The following is a 19,332-nucleotide window of genomic DNA, read 5'->3' on the forward strand; positions in this document are numbered from 1 at the left end:
TGGGCAAATAGTTCCCAAGACCCTATCTTGACAAAACCTATTACAAAAAAGGCCTGGTAGAGTGGCTCAAGATGTGGGCCCTGAGTTAAACCCCAGTACCTCAATTAAAAAAAAAAAAGAAAGGAAGGAAAGAAGGAAGGAAGGAAGGAAGAAAACATAAATTTTGCTTTTTGCTCAGACTGGCCTCAAACCTCAATCCTCATATGTCTACCACCTGAGTCGTTGGGATTACAGACAGACATGAGCACCTTATTTTTGGGGATGCTTCTTTCCCCGGCCTTGGGTAGCTCCCCCATGTGCTGAATGTGAATGCTTCAAGTGACCCTCTGCAGATTTCCAGGTTCTCTCTATGCAACACTCTTCTTTCTGGTCCTCTGTCGTAAGAACTCTAGCTGCCTTGGTTTCCCTGCACTCTTAGTCTCAGCCTTTCCAACTCAGGGAATATTCCAGGCCTTACTCAGGTTCCAATCCCTTCCCTCCCTAGCAGGAACCCATGGCCATGCCCTGGTATTCACCCTCGGTGTCTTCATATGACAGGAACTTAGAAGCTGCTTTTGCTAAAACAAACAAACAAAAAACAAAAACACTTATTCCTTATTTGGGCCCACAAGTTTATTAAAAGCAGGAGAAAAGCTTGGCATCCCTGCCTCCATTTTGCATCTGTCTCCTTTATTCTGAATCTCTCTCCTGCAATCACCTGGGTTCCAGGAAAGACAAGACTATCAATCACATCTTTACACAAGATGTTAACTTTCCATACCAAAAATATCCCCAAGGAACAGAAGAGTCACTCCATCAATTGACAGTTACCTATAATGATGAGGCTGCACCCTGGAGCAGGAATAATCATCTCATAGGAGCCAGATTGCTTCCCTCAACTGGTGACAGCCAGGCCACACTCTGCCTGTGACTGCTGAGTTATGTATACCTTGCCCCCTGCCCTGATTCTTCCTCTATTTAACCCTAAAGCTCTGTACCCTGCAAGATGGCTGAGATGCTTACTTTGCCTCTCAGAGGTGTGTCTATGCCGTGTCGTCTCCTTTCTCTGCCCTTCATCACTCTTCATAGCTTTATTTGGCATATTGGGGCGAGTGGCTAGACCTAACACATTGGAACCCCCGCAGTTGGACCTCTCTGGCCTAAACCTCTAGTTATGTTTGTGTTGGTCACCTCCTGGCAATGGCACTTACTCTATAACTCCCGGCCTTGGTTACGCCCTCCTCCCCTCCTTCTCTTCTAGATGCTGGTAACCATCGCTAAGACACATACAGGGCCTGCAAACACTGTTGCACTAATACCATAGGGTCCCTTTGCTTTCTTGTCTCTAAATTGATGAATTGTTTCCTCAATTTACCTGACACTTCTACCATCTGTGAGGGGAGTTTTCATCACCTGGAGTTGAAGGTGAGCCCATGGAACACACAGACAGCTGGCAAAAGGAAAAAGAGCAGGAAGCAAGTTGCATCATCTCCTGCGCTCCCACAAGAGGGCAGCAGACACTGGCTAATGCTGCCTGGCTAGCAAGTTTTGGGTTTGTTTTTTTAAAAAGGGTCTGACTATCTAGTCCAGGCTGGCCTCCAACTTATGATCCTTTACCTTTGTCTACTAAATTCTGGGATTATAGGCACGAAACACCACACTGAATGTTTAGCCAACTGTTGGTTAAATAGCTGTGGCTGCAAACATTTGGGCAGAGCATGGTCCACAGAGGGAAAACCTGCCTTATAGTCTCAGTCTCTCCAGCCACAGCCCCTGCTGCAGTTCACCCTTTGCTCCGCTCTCAGAAAGACCAATAGCAGGCTCCTCATGGACACTGCTGTGCCAGGTCTCCCTCAGGAATGTCCCCACTGCCCTCAGATCTCCATACCTCCTGTCCCTCTCATAGTAAAAGCCAGGGTCGTCAGGGTCTCATGGTCTCAGCTGCCCTGAGCTCTTATCCTGTTGCTCACTGGTTCCACCCACACCTCAGATACAACCACATGGTCTCTGCATTTCTACCCGGAAAATCCTTCCACGGATATCTGCAGGACTGGCCTCCTTGAGCTCCTTCAGTCTCTGCTCCGTGAGGCCCTCCCTTAGTGCACCCAAGTGGGAGAGTTGGGGTTGCCTCACCAGATTCCTTTAGAGGGCACCTGGGGGAAAAGCCATCACCAGACAACCTCCAGCTCTCACTCCCCTAGGGTTCTCCTTAGCTGCATAGTGTGACCTAAGGTCACACCCTTTCCAGGACAGCCTTCATCTATAACCAAACCTATAACACCTCAGCACTACCTGCAGCATCCCCTGCTTTCTTTGTCTCTATAGAACTTATCATCAGCATCTAACTTAACTGGCTGTCCAGTTCATTTACCCAGTGCTCCTCCTCACTGATGGGTGAGGACAGGAATTTTTGTCCTTTTTCCTCATCCATGTATTGCTAGCACCTAGAATGCCTATGATAGTACAGGTGCTAAAAAATGTGATGAATGATGACATGAAGACCTGTGGTTAGTTTGATATAGCTGGAGGAAGATAGGCTGTGAGAGAACTGCTGAAAATGAAAGGAGTGTTTTTAGCTTGGCTTCTCCAAAAGGTTGAGCTGAGAGGAAGTCACTTTACTTGGAAGGGAATCTAGCAGAGATTGAGGCAGAAATAGGAAAGGCCTGGGTAGGGGTGTGTGATCAAAGTGTGAGTCTGCAGGGATCTGAGAAAAGCCAGCAAATGTCTCCCAGAACTGTACACCTGCAGGACAGGTGACTGGCACAATTATCTATCAGCTTCTGTTGCCCCTGGTCAAGGGTCAATCCTATGCCGATGGCCTATACCCTGAAGCCATCTGCTGAACCTGTCACCCCCACTGGAGGAGCCTCATGCTTGAGGTCAGAAGCTGAGTGCACTAAGGGAGTCAAGTATGAGACCACAGGAGAGTGGGAGGTGGTGTAACCACTCAGAGGGAAAGGGAGGGCTTTGGGAGAAAATGATGCAGTAAGCATGTACTGTAGACGGCCCCAAAGCAACCAAAACACTGGGTGTATTAGAAGGGGTATAGCAGGAGGCCAAGAGGGGCTGAACCAGGTGTGGCAGTGAGGACAGGGAGAGAAATTTTAAAAAGCTATCCAGGCTGGAGAAGTGACAGGACCCTGGGGCAAGGGGTAAAGAGGTGGGAGTAGGGCTGGGCACTGGTGGCTCACACCTATAATCCTAGCTACTCAGGAGGCAGAGGTCAGGAGGACTGTGGTTCAAAGCTAACCCGGGCAAATAGTTCCATAAGACCCTATATTGAAAAACCCTTCACAAAAATGGGACTGGTGAAGTGGCTCAAGGTGAACACCCTGAGTTCAAACCCTAGTACTGCAAAAAAAAAAAAAAAGTGGGAGGCATCTGTGACAACTTGGAGGGCTAAGAGAAAGGAGAGCATGGGATAGAACTAATGTGCTGGAGGCCTGGGAGGACACAGAGGTGGACAAGTCCTAGCTCACCTGGGAACTTTGTGCCCATTTAATAGTCTGGGTCAGAGTGGGAGGTGGGGATCTTCACTCTGTCTCTCTGGACCTTACCTGTGAGTTCTCTGCAATCCCAAAGAGTCCCTAAGGTGACCTTTAACTCTGGGAGGCTGGCTGAACTCTGAAGTAACTCCCCAGATGTGCCCTACTCAGGCAAGACAGGGCCTCTCCCTGCCCACTTGGGCCTTGACCTATTACCCCCAATATAATAGATGTACATCAGTCCCCAACTTTGGAGGCTCAGCCTCGGCCATAACCTGTTCAGTATGCTGTTCCGTTTTGAAGAGGAAGGAGAGCAAGGGCCCTTGTCAGAATGCTCAATACCACTCCCACATAAAGTGAGTCTTTGGTCTAGGCTGCTCTTTTGGGGTTTTATGAGGCCACAAGGAAAAGAAGTGACTATTTAAAGATCTCACCTTGCATAGATAAAACACCTAAAAAATTAGCTAGCATTTGTTGCCCTCAATGCAGAGAAACTAAAGCAGATACCTTAAAAGCAACTGAAGCCAATGGGAGAAGGGGACCAGGAACTAGAGAAAAGGTTAGATCAAAAAGAATTAACCTAGAAGGTAACACACACACACAGGAAATTAATGTGAGTCAACTCCCTGTATAGCTATCCTTATCTCAACCAGCAAAAACCCTTGGTCCTTCCTATTATTGCTTATACTCTCTCTTCAACAAAATTAGAAATAAGGGCAAAATAGTTTCTGCCAGGTAGCAAGGGGGTGGGGGGAGAGGGAGGGAGTGGGGTGGGTGGTAAGGGAGGGGGTGAGGGCAGGGGGGAGAAATGACCCAAGCCTTGTATGCACATATGAATAATAAAACAATAAAAATTAAAAACAAAAATCTCACCTTGCACCTGGGTCCCTGAGAAGAATGGGTGGCCGCTGTATGTAGACAGGGAATGCAGGGAGGGAATGAGACCTTGAAAGATAAAGCAATGAGTCGACTACGCAGAAGCAGGAGAAGCCTTCCTCAAGGCCACAGGTACTTGAGGAAAGTGGAGCCTGAAGCTGCCAGAGGACTTTGAAGAACAGCAATATGAGCCTGGCACTGGTGGCTCACGCCTGTAATCTTAGCTACTCAGGAGGCAGGAATCAGGGGGATTGCTGTTTGAAGCCAGCTTGGGTGAATAGTTTGTGAGACCCTATCTTAAAAAACCCTTCGCAAGAAAAAAAAAAAAAGGCTAGTGGAATGGCTCAAGATATAGGCCCTGAGTTCAAACCCCAGTACTGCAAGTAATAATAATAATAGTGATATGTTATACAGAAAGGCCTTCTGCATTGTGAGACTGCCACCACTCTATTGGGTCTGGAGACCTAAGGCAGATGAGTGAGTATCCCATTCCCCCCATGGAGAGCACTATCATTCCTGCATCCTGAGGAGTTGTAAATCTGCATTTCTGCATCCTAAAGAGGGGATACCTGGTCTGATAGATTTGCCACAGGGCTGATGAACCAAATGCTCTCATTTGTTTCCCCTCCCTCAATAAGGAGCAAATAAGCCAGTTCATCTAAGAAAGCCCATGAATCCATGGCCAGTGAAAAAAGCCCACCTAACCCTTACCCAAACCCAGAGTAAAAACATCATAAAAACCCCAGCCCTCACCTGAGCAGAGAGCTACCAGTTTCCAGGCTCTGCTAATCTGCTCTAGCTGTAGCCTTTCCTTTCTCTCTAATAAATCCTACTTTGTATACTGGCTTTGGCTCATCAATCAACTGCCTCACTAGCCAGTTCTCTGGCCTGTGAAGGCAAGGACCCTCAACAACGGTCCAAAACACTTTAAACTGGCACATAACAACTCTAAGCCCTGACATGACTGACTCCATCTGCACAGGCTTCTGATTAGGGGCTAAAAGACTGGGAGGCTGAGGTTGTGCTTGCACCTAGGAGCAGTTAAGGGAGCTGTAGGGTTCTGGATATTTCGATAAGAAGGGGACAGGGTGGCAGCCCTCAAGGATCTGCACAGATCCTCAGGAAATGGTCCAAGGGACCCAGTGGTCAGATTTCCCCAGGAGGCAGGGAAATGGAGGGACTGAGAAGCCTCAGGCCTTCTATTCCTGGTTCCTGTGTTACTTCTGACAGACTATCTTCAAATATGCAACAACTTCTCCTACTCAAAGTCTAATTGCAGGGCTGGTGGAGTGGCTCAAGTGATAGAGCAACTGCATAGCAAACATGAGGCCTTGGGTTTAAACCCCAGTACCACTAAAATAAACAAACAAACAAAAACACTGTCAAAGTCTAATTGCTTTCAGGTAAGATAGAGCAGGTTAACACCTGGCCACAGTGGCCAAGACAGGGAGGAAGACCAGGAAAATCACTGAATACGAGGGTAGGAGTTTGTGTTCTGCATACAGGAAAGAACTACAGTGCCACAAAAATACGTATAAATTCCAGGCCCAGGACAGTCACCTGGTGATCTGAAATCTTGCAATATCTAAACCCCAAATTCCAGTACTTTTAATAATCAAATGGTTCCATGTCTGCATGGTTAACTCAGTTAACCTAGTCATTCAAATGCCAGTGCCACAAAAAAACAAAATAGTCCTAAGTTCATTCAGCAAAATGAAGAAACATTCATTCAATTACTTGACCTACTAAAACTTCGTAAGAACAATAAAAATTATGATACTTACCACTTTTGGGCATATACCTGAAGGCATGTAAGTCAGGATATAATAGAGACACTTGCACACCCACGTTTATTGCAGCTCTATTCACAATAGATAAGTTATGTAATTAGCCTAGGTGTCCATCAACAGATGAATGGATAAAGAAACAAATACATACACATACACAATGGAGTATTATTCAACCATAAAGAATGAAATTATGTTGTTTTCAGGAAAAATGGATGGAACTGGGAGTGGGAGATCATTAAATTAAGCAAAATAAGCCAGGTTTAGGAAAACAAATACCACGTTCTTTATGAAATGCAGAATATGGATTATATATATATATATATATATACATATGTATACATATATAATGAATGTAAATGTGGGACTAGTTTGAGGGGAACCCATAGAAGAGGGAGAGGGAAAGGAACAGTTAATGGGGGGGTTATATATTATATTAAATATAATATATATAAGGCAATATATATTATATATGGCAACATATATTACTATATATACTATATATATTGAAGTACTATATGTGTGTGTGTGTGTGTGTGTATGAAAACAGCATAATGAAACTCACTAAAAACTGTAAGAAAGGAGGGAGAGGGGACATGCATAAAAATAATAATGGGAGGGTTAATTTGATCAAAGTACAATATATACATGTATGAAAATACCACAGTGAAATGCCTTTGTACAATTAATGTACACTAATTAAAAAAAAACACTATAGTATTTAAACCAAGCCCCTTCCTTCTCTCTTCCCTGAGCTCAGTGAGATGGAACCTTCCCTCCAGACTGGTGGAGCCAAGAGTACAGGGTTCCCCTCCTCCCAGCAGCCAGAGAACTATCTTCCTAAGAGGGGTATTGTAGAAAGGCTAGTCCTCTGAATCCTAGCTACAGTAAGTCCATCTTGCAGTTGTTCTATATGCTGGACTGCAGTAAAACAAAGCCATACTTCTCAGGATCTGACGGTGTTTGCTGAGACCAGCAAAATCCCTGCTAAGGGCAAGGATGGAGTACGTATAAACAGATAACCCTCTCAAAGTCTGTTTTTGCCTGTGTCTTCTGTTATCTGAGCCTGTAGTAATTTCTGCCATTTTGGTACCACATAGTGCTCCGAGTCCAGGTTTGTACCAATTCTGCTACAGACAGAGCCATATAAAATAGAAGCTTGGTGGCATGTTGGTGACTTCTGGTGATTTTGGTGAATGCCGGCATCCTTAGTTATCCTCTGCTTTATAAATAACCCCTAATAACCTCATTTATTCACCAAGCTGGATTTGTGTGAAACATCCTTTGGGCAGTTCAGAGGCAGATTATTTCTTTTACATCATCTCAGGAAATCCACACAACAGGGCAGGATGCCATCAGTTGTTGAGGCTAAGTTCTGTATGAGTGTGGCCAAGATGGTGACTCCTTTGTCTACCACAGCCTCACTCCAGGGATAGAGGCCCTGCTTTGGGAGTGGTACCACTGAGAATACTATGACCCTTATAGTCCTCACTCTGGCTTATAAGGCAACGGCAAGCCAAGAAGACTTGAATTCCTCCCTCCACTGAGTGACCAGCTAGCTCCTAGAGCACAGGTGTCATTCAGCAAGAGACATGCCATTGTCCCGGATCCCAGCTCTCCAGCCATGGCTCAGAGATTTTGCCTGGGTCTCAGAGAAGACAGGCAGTTCCAAGTTTTTCCTAAAGACAGAAAGTTCCAAGTTGTTCATTTGCAATAGAGTGTGAAGAAGTCCAAGCCTAAATTTACTCTCAGAAACAATGGAAGTTGTAAAAAGCAATTAAGAGGAGTTTAGTATAAGCTAAATTGTAGGTGAACTAGACTACTAGAAAGAACCAAGGAAAGATGCAGCTAAGAAGTGCCATCCTGGGATCAGAACAAATCTCATGCATTAGCCTTAAGAGCTATCTTTCAAACTACCCACAGAGCAATTTAGTTCCTAGGGAATTGTTGAAAACAGTAACCAGCCAGCAATTAGTGGATGTTCATAGCTGGTGTGGTCAGGGAAACAGTTAAAAAAGAATCCTAGGGCTGAGGTGTGGCGCAAGTGGTAGAGCACCTGCCTAGCAAGCTGAAAACCATTATTCTACACATCCAGGAAGCTCTATGAGCTCTAAGTAAGATAAAGAACACAAACATAATAGTAAAATACTAAAAGCTAAAGAGGAAGAAAACATTGAAATCAGCAAAAGAAAAAGATGGCTCATCACTTACAAGTGAATGCAAATAAGACTAACAGTTGGCTTTTTTTTTCAACAGGGTCTCACTATGTTCTCAGGCTGGTATTTAAATCCTGGACTCAAGCAATACTGTAGTCTCATCCTCCCAAGTGCTATGACTATAGTTACATGCCACCATGTCCTCCCAATGGCTGGTTTTTTATTATCACAAACACAAGAGGCCACATGATGGTAGGAAAGCTTCCTCAAAGAGCTTCCAATCCAATCTCCTAGAAAAAAAATCAATAAAATATACAGCAATGTTGTTGGAATTGGGTCGCATGACAAGGGGAGAGCACATTCAAGTGGTATGGCAATAGGTAGAAAATCCAAAACATGAAAGCGTTTGATGTCCCCACTCCATAAGAACTAATACAGGAACCTTAAAGTGACAGAGGTTAGGAACCAGTATAAAGATTAGTTAGAGATGAATCAACTTGGGTTGTAACACATTTGTACATGGAAGCAATGCTAGGAATCTTTTTTTATAGCTATCCTTAACTCAACTAGCAAAAACCCTTTGTCTTTCTTATTATGCTTATTTCCTCTCTTCAACAAAATTGGAGATAAGGGCAGAACAGGTTCTGCCTGGAAGGGAGGGGGAGAGGGGGGAAAGGGTGAGGGCGGGGGGGCAGGGGAAAGAAATGGCCCAAACAATATATGCATTTGTGAATAAGTGAATAATAAAAAAAATTTTAAAAAAGAAAAAAAAAACCTATATGCTAACCAGGTGCCAGTGGCTTACTTCTATAATCCTAATTATTTGGGAGGCTGAGATCAGGATGATCACAGTTTAAGGTCAGCCTGGGCAAATAGTTCACAAGACCCCCATCTCCCAAAAATAACTAAAGCAAAATGGACTGGAGGTGTGGCTCAAGCAGTGGAGTGCCTGCTTTGTAGGCATGAAGCCCTGAGTTCCACCAAAAAATCCAAAAAACAAAAAACTATGTTCCGTAAAGGCACCTTTCAAAAGGAATAAAAACATTCCCAGATAAACAAAAACAGATTTTATTTCTAGCAGACCTGTCTTACAACAGATACTAAAGGAAATTGTTTTAAGCTAAAAGTAACTTCAGGCAGTAATTTGAGTCTATTTTTGTTTGTTTGTTTGCTTTTTTGTTTATTGAGACATATAACATAGGCTAACCTTGATCTCACTATGTAACCCAAGCCACCCTCAAACTCACAATCTTCTTGCCTCAGTCTACTGAGTGCTGGGATTACAGGCATGTGGCACCACCCAAAAACCCGTAATTTTTTTGCCAGTATTTTTATTGTTTTTATGGAGAAGAATTTTTTTGGATGTCCTTACTCTGTTATTTTTGAAGGCATACTTATAGAACATTTTGAAATCAGGAAGTGTGAGTCCTCTAACCTGATTCTTCTTTTCAAGATTGTTTTGGCCATTCTGGCTACCTTACATTTCAAATGAATTTTAGGATATCTTGTCAATTCCTACAAAGAAGACAGTTGGGATTTTTGATAAGAAATACAGTAAGTCTTCAGATAAATTTGGGAAGTATTGGTATCACCAATATTGTCTTCTAATCAAGGAACATGGGCTATGTAAGGTACTGCTGAATAAAGACCACGCCACATGTGGAAAAGAAAGATTTATTAGGAATCCAGACTGCAGGGCTGTCACTCTCGGGTTCAGAGTGAAGTGGCTTGACTGAATTGGGTAGTGGGCTTTATAGGAGGGGCCAAGCCATGGGGGAGGGAGAGAGAGTCTGGTCTCTGATTATCTGTGACCATCAGATGGAACAGGTGGACATGCCTGGCTAGTTGAGTAACTAGAAGTTCCTAAGTTGTTTTACAAGCAAAGAAACAATCAGGCAGGGAGAAAGAGTGGTCATAAATCAGGGGGTCTGGTTTTGGTGCTAGCCTCAGGACCTTCTGTCTGCCCCAAGAATGCCAGGGACCTAACATTCCAGACTTTTGTTGGTATTTTGGGAGCTGATTGATCTAGCTGCTTTGTGCTGAGTGGGGGCATCATTAAGGAGGTTTGGCTGGAATTTGGAAATTTGTGAGGTCCCCAGGAGTGGAGGCTGATGGTTTTTCCCAGGCTTCATCTGCAGACAAGGCCAATTTTTTGGAGAAGGTTGTAGTAGCATCTGGTGGGAAGTCTGTCTGCTGAGTTCCCTGAATGATCCTGGAGGCATCTAGGGTTAAAGAGCATTTTCCTGGTTTAAGGGTTTGTATTTCCATTGCATCATTACATGTGCAGCTGTTTTTCTTTCTATAGTAGCGTATAACCAAGGGAAGAAAGCAGGGAAGTATTGTGCATGCTCCCAGAATTAGGCCCACTGCCCCCACCAGTGTTTTAAATCCACCTATGGCAGAAAACAATTAGAATTGTTTCTAATTCTAAACAAGCTATTAGAATCCCAGCTTTTCCAAGTCTGGATGGGGACATGGGCAAGCTTTGGTCATTCCCTCAGTGATCTCCTCTATGGCTTTTCCTTCATCATCAATCTGCAGGCAGAAGTTGCTCAGGTTAAATTTTCCACAAACTCCTCCCTCAGAGGCTAGTAAATAGTCCAAAGCCAAGCAGTTTTGATGGATAGCATTGCGCATCTTAGTGCCTTGTTTTGCCAGCAAATTGAGGGCTCTTGCAGTCTCATTAGTAATAATTTCAACAACATCCTGCAGCCTGATGATGCAGTTGAGCATATATATATATATATATATATGGGTTGAAGCAGGTAAGTTGATTATCATGGGTACACACCTGATAGATGGTGTGATTGTGAGTGCATGACCCAATAACAGAGCCTGCACAGGAATAGTAAGTGTGGAACAGTAAAGTCTTAGTAACAATATTTCCTGCCCATGCAATGCGCATGCATGGGTCACAGGAGGAGGATTTCTGGGCTGTGAAGGGAAAGCAGATTGAGAGCCAAATGAGGACTGAGAGCTTATGCAGGAGTGGAAGAGGGAGAGAGTTTGCAGGAGAGGCGTAACTGTGTGGGGCCAGCGGTACACAAGAGTACTCATCCTTTGCTGTAGTGGAAGAGCCTGAAGTTGGTGGGCAATGTTTTATCCTTGAAAGGTGCTGCCACTGGGGGATCCCGTTGAGCTTGACAGTGGTGGGCATTGTGAGGATGACCAGATGAGGGCGGGTCCACCAAGGTCCCAGTGGAGAGGGTTGAAGATCCTTGAGGAGAACAATATCCCCTGGTTTAACAGAAGTTGTTATGGGGCCCTCTGTGGGGTGGAGTAGGATCTGGTCTGCATGCTCTCTGAGAAGGTTAAGGTAAGGCAGGTAATCAGCCAGAGGAGCAGGGTCTGTTGGAGACAAGTTTCCTAAGAGAAATGGGCAGCCACACGTTATTTCAAAGGGGCTCAAGAAGGAAGGGCTTCAGGGGGAGGCTCTGATGCAGGCCAAAGCTAAGGGCAAGAGCTGAGTCCAGGGTAAGTGGAGCTCAATAGAGAGCTTTTTTAGATGTTTTTTTATTATTCCATTTATTCTCTCCACTTTTCCTGATGATTGAGGATGATAAGGGATGTGCAAGTTCCAGGCCACTCCCAGGGTAGAGGAGACAATTTGAGTCACCTTTGAAATGAAAGCTGGACCATTATCAGATTGTAAAGTCCAAGGCAATCCAAAGCGGGGAATAATGTCATCGATTAAGTGAGTATATACTATGTCTGCTGACTTGCCTGTAGTAGGAAAAGCCCCAACCCATCCAGAAAAGTGTCAACCAAGGTCAATAAATATTTAATTTTTTTATGAGCTGGCATATGGGTAAAATCAATCTGCCAGTCTTCCCCTGGTATGGAGCCCCGGAGCTGGTGAGCAGAGAAGGAAGGGGGTGGTCTCAGCCCACCCTGGGGGAAACCTGGGCACAGGTGGGGCACTCTTGGGTAACCTTTCTTATGAGAGAAGGAGGGAAGGCTGGAAGAATAAAGGCTGAAGAGAGTGGAGAAGGGGCTTAGCGCCAATATGACGGGTTTTGTGAATGGCCCTTAGAACCCCCTCTGCTTGTGTGTTGGGGAGAACATGTTTTCCATTTAAAAGGAACCATCCTTGATTTTGCTCTTCTGATGTATAGGTAGGGTTGATCTTAGGAGTAGTAATAAAAAGTGCAGTGAGGGGAATCTGTGCACTAGCCCTTTTTGCAAAGGCATTGCCCTGGGCAGTCTCTGTAGTTTCTGGTTGGTGTCCCTTACAATGGGTTATTGCTACTTTTGTGGGAAGGTAGAAGGCTTTTAGCAGTTTAAGAATTAGAGACCCATTGGTGATGGGCGTGCCCTTTGTGGTGAGAAGGCCCCTTTCCTCCCAGACAGCAGCGTGATGGTGTACAATGTGGTAGGCATATTTAGAGTCATGAAAGATGTTGGCTGTCTTACCCTCAGCTAAGGTGAGGGCTCTGGTTAGAGCAATCAGTTCTGCCTTTTGAGAGGTGGCACCCCATGGGAGAGGACTGGATTCGATAACCTCTGTGAGGGACACTATGGCACAGCCTGCTCACCTCCTGCCTGTGGAGTCCAGTGAGGAACTGCCATGCATGAACCAAGAAATGTCTGGGTTGGGCAGAGGTGAGCTTGACAGGTGTAGCTGACAGTAAGTTAGAGTCTCTGAGGATTCCAGGCAAGAGTGTTCCAGGGGTGTGACGTCAGGAAGTAGGGTGGCAGGATTAAGGGGAGGGCAGGCTTGTAAAGTGACATCGGGGTTTTCTAGAAAAGTGAGGTGGGAGAGTTGTAGTGTTGAGGGGGACAGGTTGGAAAGGCAGCGGTGAGACAAGAGGTCAGTCAGCTGGTGGGGGGACGGGACAGTGGGGGGACAGGACAGTGGTGGGCTTCCCAAAAGTGAGTTTGGAGGATTCCTGAGTTAATAGGGCTGCCGCAGCCAAGGCACACAGGCAGGGCTGCCAGCCATAGACAACAGGGTCAAGCTGTTTAGATAAGTAGGCTACAGGGGCGAAGGTGGGACCCTTCATCTGTCCTAACACTCCCAAGGCCATCCCTCCTCTCTCAGTGACATATAGCTTGAAAGGGTCATCTTGATTTGGAAGAGAGAGAGCTGGGGCCTGGAGGAGGGCTTGTTGGAGTTTGAGAAAGGGAGTCTTAATGGGTTTGGCTGGGTCAAGGGGTTCAGTTAGGGCCCCTTGCGGCCTCATAGAGAGGCTGGGCCAAGAGCAAAATTGGGAACCCATGTCCTGAGAGAGCAGCCAGACCTGGGAAGGAAAGTCCTTCCCCTTCAGTAGAGGGGCCATCAATGACCTGATGTGGGCCTTCTGGTCTACTGTAATCTGTCTGGAGGTCGGTGTTAGAAGGACCCCCAGGTATTTAACCTGTGGTAGGGGAAGCTGAGCCTTGGAAGGTGAAACTCGATAGCCCTTCTGTGCTAGGAAGTTAAGTAGTAAGGCAGTGTGGTCCTGAGAGTGGGTAAGGGTTGGGCTGCAGAGAAGATCATCAACATATTGGACAGAGTACTGGGTTGAAGGTTAAGTGAGGATAAGTCCTGTGCCAGAGCCTGGCCAAAGAAGTGGAGGCTATCCCTGAAGCCCCTGGGAAGGACCATCCAGGTTAGCTGTTGTGCTAGCCCCAAGGCTGGGTCCTCCCACGTAAATGCAAAGAGATTGTGACAGTCAGGGTGAAGGGGGGATAGTGAAGAAAGCATCCTTAAGATCAAGGACAGAAAAATAGGAGGTGTCTGAAGGAATACGAGATAATAGTGTATATGGGTTGGGTACCACAGGATGGGTGGGAAGCACAGCCGAGTTAACAACTCTTAGGTCCTGAACCAGTCTGTATGAGCCAACAGGAAGAATGGGGGTGTTACATGGGGAATGGGTGGGCTTAAGAATCTTCTTGGCTAGGAGTTTGTCAATGAGGAGCTTTAGTCCCCACGTATGTTTTAGGAAGATGGGATATTGTGACCACTGTAGGAGGGGAATAGGGTGTCAGATGTTTGGGAGAGCCAGCAGGGGTGGAAGAAGGGGGGTCTGAATCATGGGAGGATAAAGTGGGAGAAGAGATTGATGTAGAGGACTGGCAGGAGGAGTTGGGAGGTGGGCAGACAGAGCTCATGAGGTCACAAGTAAAAGTTCAGTGGGAGGGAGAGACACAGATTTTGAAGGGGGTTTGTCGCTGGCAAAGAGGATTTTAACAGTGTTACAAGATTGGAGCAGGGAGGGTCAAGAGCAGAGAGAGGAAAGCTTGGATGAATGGAATTTCAGATCACTTGCCATTGTGATAGCAGAAATTGTCAAGACCTAGAAGTGTGTGAAAATCAGTTGCTTAGGTTGTATATTGTCTTGGAGACCAAGGGGAAGGGTGCAGAGAAGGCATCCCAGTGGACACATCTAATGTAGAGTGGGAGGTCTCCATAATGTAGAAGGAGAGAGAGAGAGAGAGAGAGAGAGAGAGAGAGAGAGAGACAGAGAGGTGCCTTGGTGAGTTTACCCTTCAGGCCAATATAGACCTAGGTCAAGATCTAGTTTCCCTTATGTGACTCTGTCAAGGAGAGCAGAATCATCCGGTTGCCATTTGGTCACAGTAAGCTGGAGGGACTGTCGAGCTCTCACCTTGGGTGGAGGAAAGGAAAACAGAGAAGGAGAGCAAGAGGGAGAGCAAGAGAGAGAGAGAGAGAGAGAGAGAGACTGAGAGGGAGGGGGTGTGCCACCTGAATGGGTTGCCAAGGGCAGGTGGTTTGTAGAGAATGCCCAACTGGTTAGCCAGGTACCCTGTGCTAAGCGGAGGGGCACCCCAGTGGGCATAGGAGGCATACCTGGCATGGCGCCATGACTACCAGACCAGACAGAGCAGGCCGCCCCAAGGAGACACCGAGCCTAAGGAGAGGAGTAGGTCATATGGAGAGCAGTGGAAGAGAAAGGCTAATGATAGATGGGAAAGCCGTAAGGTCTGAAATCCACAGTCCGGAGGCACATGGGGTCAATTCAGCAGTCTGGGTTCGGGAGAGGGCAGGACACAAAGGCCAAGGGACCAGCCCCAGGCCAGAGAATCCTGTTAACCTCTGCCAGGTTTCGGCACCAGATGTAAGGTACTGCCGAATTAAGACTACGCCATGTACGGAAAAGAAAGCTTTATTAGGAATCCAGACTGCAGGGCTGTCACTCTCGGGTTCAGAGTGAAGTGGCTTGGCTGAATTGGGTAGTGGGCTTTGTAGGAGGGGCCAAGCCATGGGGGAGGGAGAGTCTGGTCTCTGATTATCTGTGACCACCAGATGGAACACATCGACATGCCTGGCTAGTTGAGTAACTGGAAGTTCCTGAGTTGTTTTGCAAGCCGAGAAACAATCAGGCAGGGAGAAACAAGTGGTCATAAATCAGGGGGTCTGGTTTTGGTGCTAGCCTCGGGACCTTCTGTCTGCCCCAAGAATGCCAGGGACCTAACAGGCTATAGTTACATTACTCAGCTCTTTAATTTCTTTCAACATTGTTTCTTGTTTTCAGTGTAAAAGCCTTGCATTGGCTTTGTTAAATTTATATTCCTAATTTTTTGTGTGTGTGGTACTGGAGTTTGAACTCAGAGCCTTGTGCTTGCGAGGCAGGCACTGTACCACTTGAGTCATGCCTCCATTCCTTAAGTATTTTCTTTTTTTTTCAGTCTTTTTTTTTTTTTCATTTTTCTTTTATTATTCATATGTGCATACAAGGCTTGGTTCATTTCTCCCCCCTGCCCCCACCCCCTCCCTTACCACCCACTCCGCCCCCTCCCTCTCCCCCCTCCCCAATACCCAGCAGAAACTATTTTGCCCTTATTTCTAATTTTGTTGTAGAGAGAGTATAAGCAATAATAGGAAGGAACAAGGGTTTTTGCTGGTTGAGATAAGGATAGCTATACAGGGCATTGACTCACATTGATTTCCTGTGCGTGGGTGTTACCTTCTAGGTTAATTCTTTTTGATCTAACCTTTTCTCTAGTACCTGTTCCCCTTTTCCTATTGGCCTCAGTTGCTTTAAGGTATCTGCTTTAGTTTCTCTGCGTTAAGGGCAACAAATGCTAGCTAGTTTTTTAGGTGTCTTACCTATCCTCACCCCTTCCTTGTGTGCTCTTGCTTTTATCATGTGCTCATAGTCCAATCCCCTTGTTGTGTTTGCTCTTGATCTAATGTCCACATATGAGGGAGAACATACGATTTTTGGTCTTTTGGGCCAGGCTAACCTCACTCAGAATGATGTTCTTCAATTCCATCCATTTACCAGTGAATGATAACATTTCGTTCTTCTTCACGGCTGCATAGAATTCCATGTGTATAGATACCACATTTTCTTAATCCATTCGTCAGTGGTGGGGCATCTTGGCTGTTTCCATAACTTGACTATTGTGAATAGTGCCGCAATAAACATGGATGTGCAGGTGCCTCTGGAGTAACAGTCTTTTGGGTATATCCCCAAGAGTGGTATTGCTGGATCAAATGGTAGATCGATGTCCAGCTTTTTAAGTAGCCTCCAAATTTTTTTCCAGAGTGGTTGTACTAGTCTACATTCCCACCAACAGTGTAAGAGGGTTCCTTTTTCCCCGCATCCTCGCCAACACCTGTTGTTGGTGGTGTTGCTGATGATGGCTATTCTAACAGGGGTGAGGTGGAATCTTAGCGTGGTTTTAATTTGCATTTCCTTTATTGCTAGAGATGATGAACATTTTTTCATGTGTTTTCTGGCCATTTGAATTTCTTCTTTTGAGAAAGTTCTGTTTAGTTCATTTGCCCATTTCTTTATTGGCTCATTAGTTTTGGGAGAATTTAGTTTTTTAAGTTCCCTGTATATTCTGGTTATCAGTCCTTTGTCTGATGTATAGTTGGCAAATATTTTCTCCCACTCTGTGGGTGTTCTCTTCAGTTTAGAGACCATTTCTTTTGATGAACAGAAGCTTTTTAGTTTTATGAAATCCCATTTATCTATGCTATCTCTTAGTTGCTGTGCTGCTGGGGTTTCATTGAGAAAGTTCTTACCTATACCTACTAACTCCAGAGTATTTCCTACTCTTTCTTGTATCAACTTAAGAGTTTGGGGTCTGATATTAAGATCCTTGATCCATTTTGAGTTAATCTTGGTATAGGGTGATATACATGGATCTAGTTTCAGTTTTTTGCAGACTGCTAACCAGTTTTCCCAGCAGTTTTTGTTGAAGAGGCTGCTATTTCTCCATCGTATATTTTTAGCTCCTTTGTCAAAGATAAGTTGCTTATAGTTGTGTGGCTTCATATCTGGGTCCTCTATTCTGTTCCACTGGTCTTCATGTCTGTTTTTGTGCCAGTACCATGCCGTTTTTATTGTTATTGCTTTGTAATATAGTTTGAAGTCAGGTATTGTGATACCTCCAGCATTGTTCTTTTGACTGAGTATTGCCTTGGCTATTTGTGGCCTCTTGTGTTTCCATATAAATTTAACGGTAGATTTTTCAATCTCTTTAATGAATGTCATTGGAATTTTGATAGGAATTGCATTAAACATGTAGATTACTTTTGGGAGTATCGACATTTTTACTATGTTGATTCTACCAATCCATGAGCATGGGAGATCTCTCCACTTTCTATAGTCTTCCTCAATCTCTTTCTTCAGAAGTGTATAGTTTTCCTTGTAGAGGTCTTTCACATCTTTTGTTAGATTTACACCTAGGTATTTGATTTTTTTTGAGGCTATTGTAAATGGAATTTTTTTCATACATTCTTTTTCAGTTTGCTCATTGTTAGTGTATAGAAATGCTAATGATTCTTCTATGTTGATTTTATATCCTGCTACCTTGCTATAGCTATTGATGATGTCTAGAAGCTTCTGAGTAGAGTGTTTTGGGTCTTTAAGGTATAGGATCATGTCGTCTGCAAATAGGGATATTTTGACAGTTTCCTTAAGTATTTTCAAATAATTAAAAATAAAAAAGAACGTCTTATTTTTTGATGCTGTTGTAATGGAAATATAGTCATGCGTCACTTAACTATAGAAACATGATCGGAGCGTGCCTGGAGATCCTGCGGATCTGCTTCTTGCTTCAACAGTGTTTGGAAGGAACAGACACTGTGACTCCCTCTCTTTCAGCCACCAACTTCTTTGGACTCTTCTCTCCAGTCACCACCTCTGGGACCATCTCACCCAGCCAACACCGTTTTGTGTGTGTGTGTGTGTGTGTGTGTGTGTGTGGTTACCTCCGTATTGACGACCAACCACAACCTCGCACATTGGTCAGAATTATTCCACCAAGGTGGAGGCTGGTGTCAACCGCCTGGTCAGTTTGCATCTGCGGGCCTCCTACACCTACCTCTCTCTGGGCTGCTTATTTCGATGGTGACGATGTGGCTCTGGAGGGCGGGCGAGGGCCACTTCTGCCAGGAGTTGGCAGAGGAGAAGCGCCAGGGTGCCCAGCATCTCTGAAGATTCAGAACCAAGCCTGGTGGCCACGGGATCTTCCAGGACATGCAGAAGCCTTTGCAAGATGAGTGGGGAAAACTGTGGACACCATGGAGGCCGCCTTAACCCTGGAGAAGAGCCTGAACCAAGCCACTCTGGATCTCTGTGCCCTGGGCTTGGCCGGCACTCCCACCCCCACCTCTGTGACATCCTGGAGAACCACTTACTAGAGGAAGAGGTGAAGCTCATCAAGAAGATGGGCGATCATTTGACTAACCTCCACTGGCTGGGGGTCCCCAGGCCGGGCTGGGCATCTGACCCTCGAGCATGACTAGGCAGTGTCCGCCCAGCCTTGGAGGGCATCACCAGAGCCCCTCTACTAGGCAGCCTCTTAACTGCCCCGGAGCGCCTCCCAAGTTTTGTATCAAATGGAAATAAAGGTTTGTATGCAAAAAGGAAGGAAGGGAGGGAGGGAGGAAGGGAGGAAGGGAGGAAGGGAGGAAGGAAGGAAGGAAGTTCTAAGAAATGCATTGTTAGGTGATTTCATCATGGTGAGAACATTATACAGTATACTTACACAAGTTAAGAAGGTTACACTATCACTAGATGATGTCATATATGTATCTGCTTTTGATGAAAACATGTGGTTTGTGACCGTATGTGTGTGTGTGTA

The 19,332-nt window shown here is 45.3% G+C and overlaps 1 pseudogene; it reads left to right on the forward strand.

Annotated features, from left to right (window-relative positions):
• The first annotated feature begins 18,468 nt into the window (after positions 1-18,468).
• Positions 18,469-18,990, forward strand: LOC109686377 (ferritin light chain pseudogene; annotated as a pseudogene).
• Positions 18,991-19,332: the final 342 nt, after the last annotated feature.

The sequence above is a fragment of the Castor canadensis genome, chromosome 17 (assembly GCF_047511655.1).
Source record: "Castor canadensis chromosome 17, mCasCan1.hap1v2, whole genome shotgun sequence".
NCBI classification, from domain to species: Eukaryota; Metazoa; Chordata; class Mammalia; order Rodentia; family Castoridae; genus Castor; species Castor canadensis.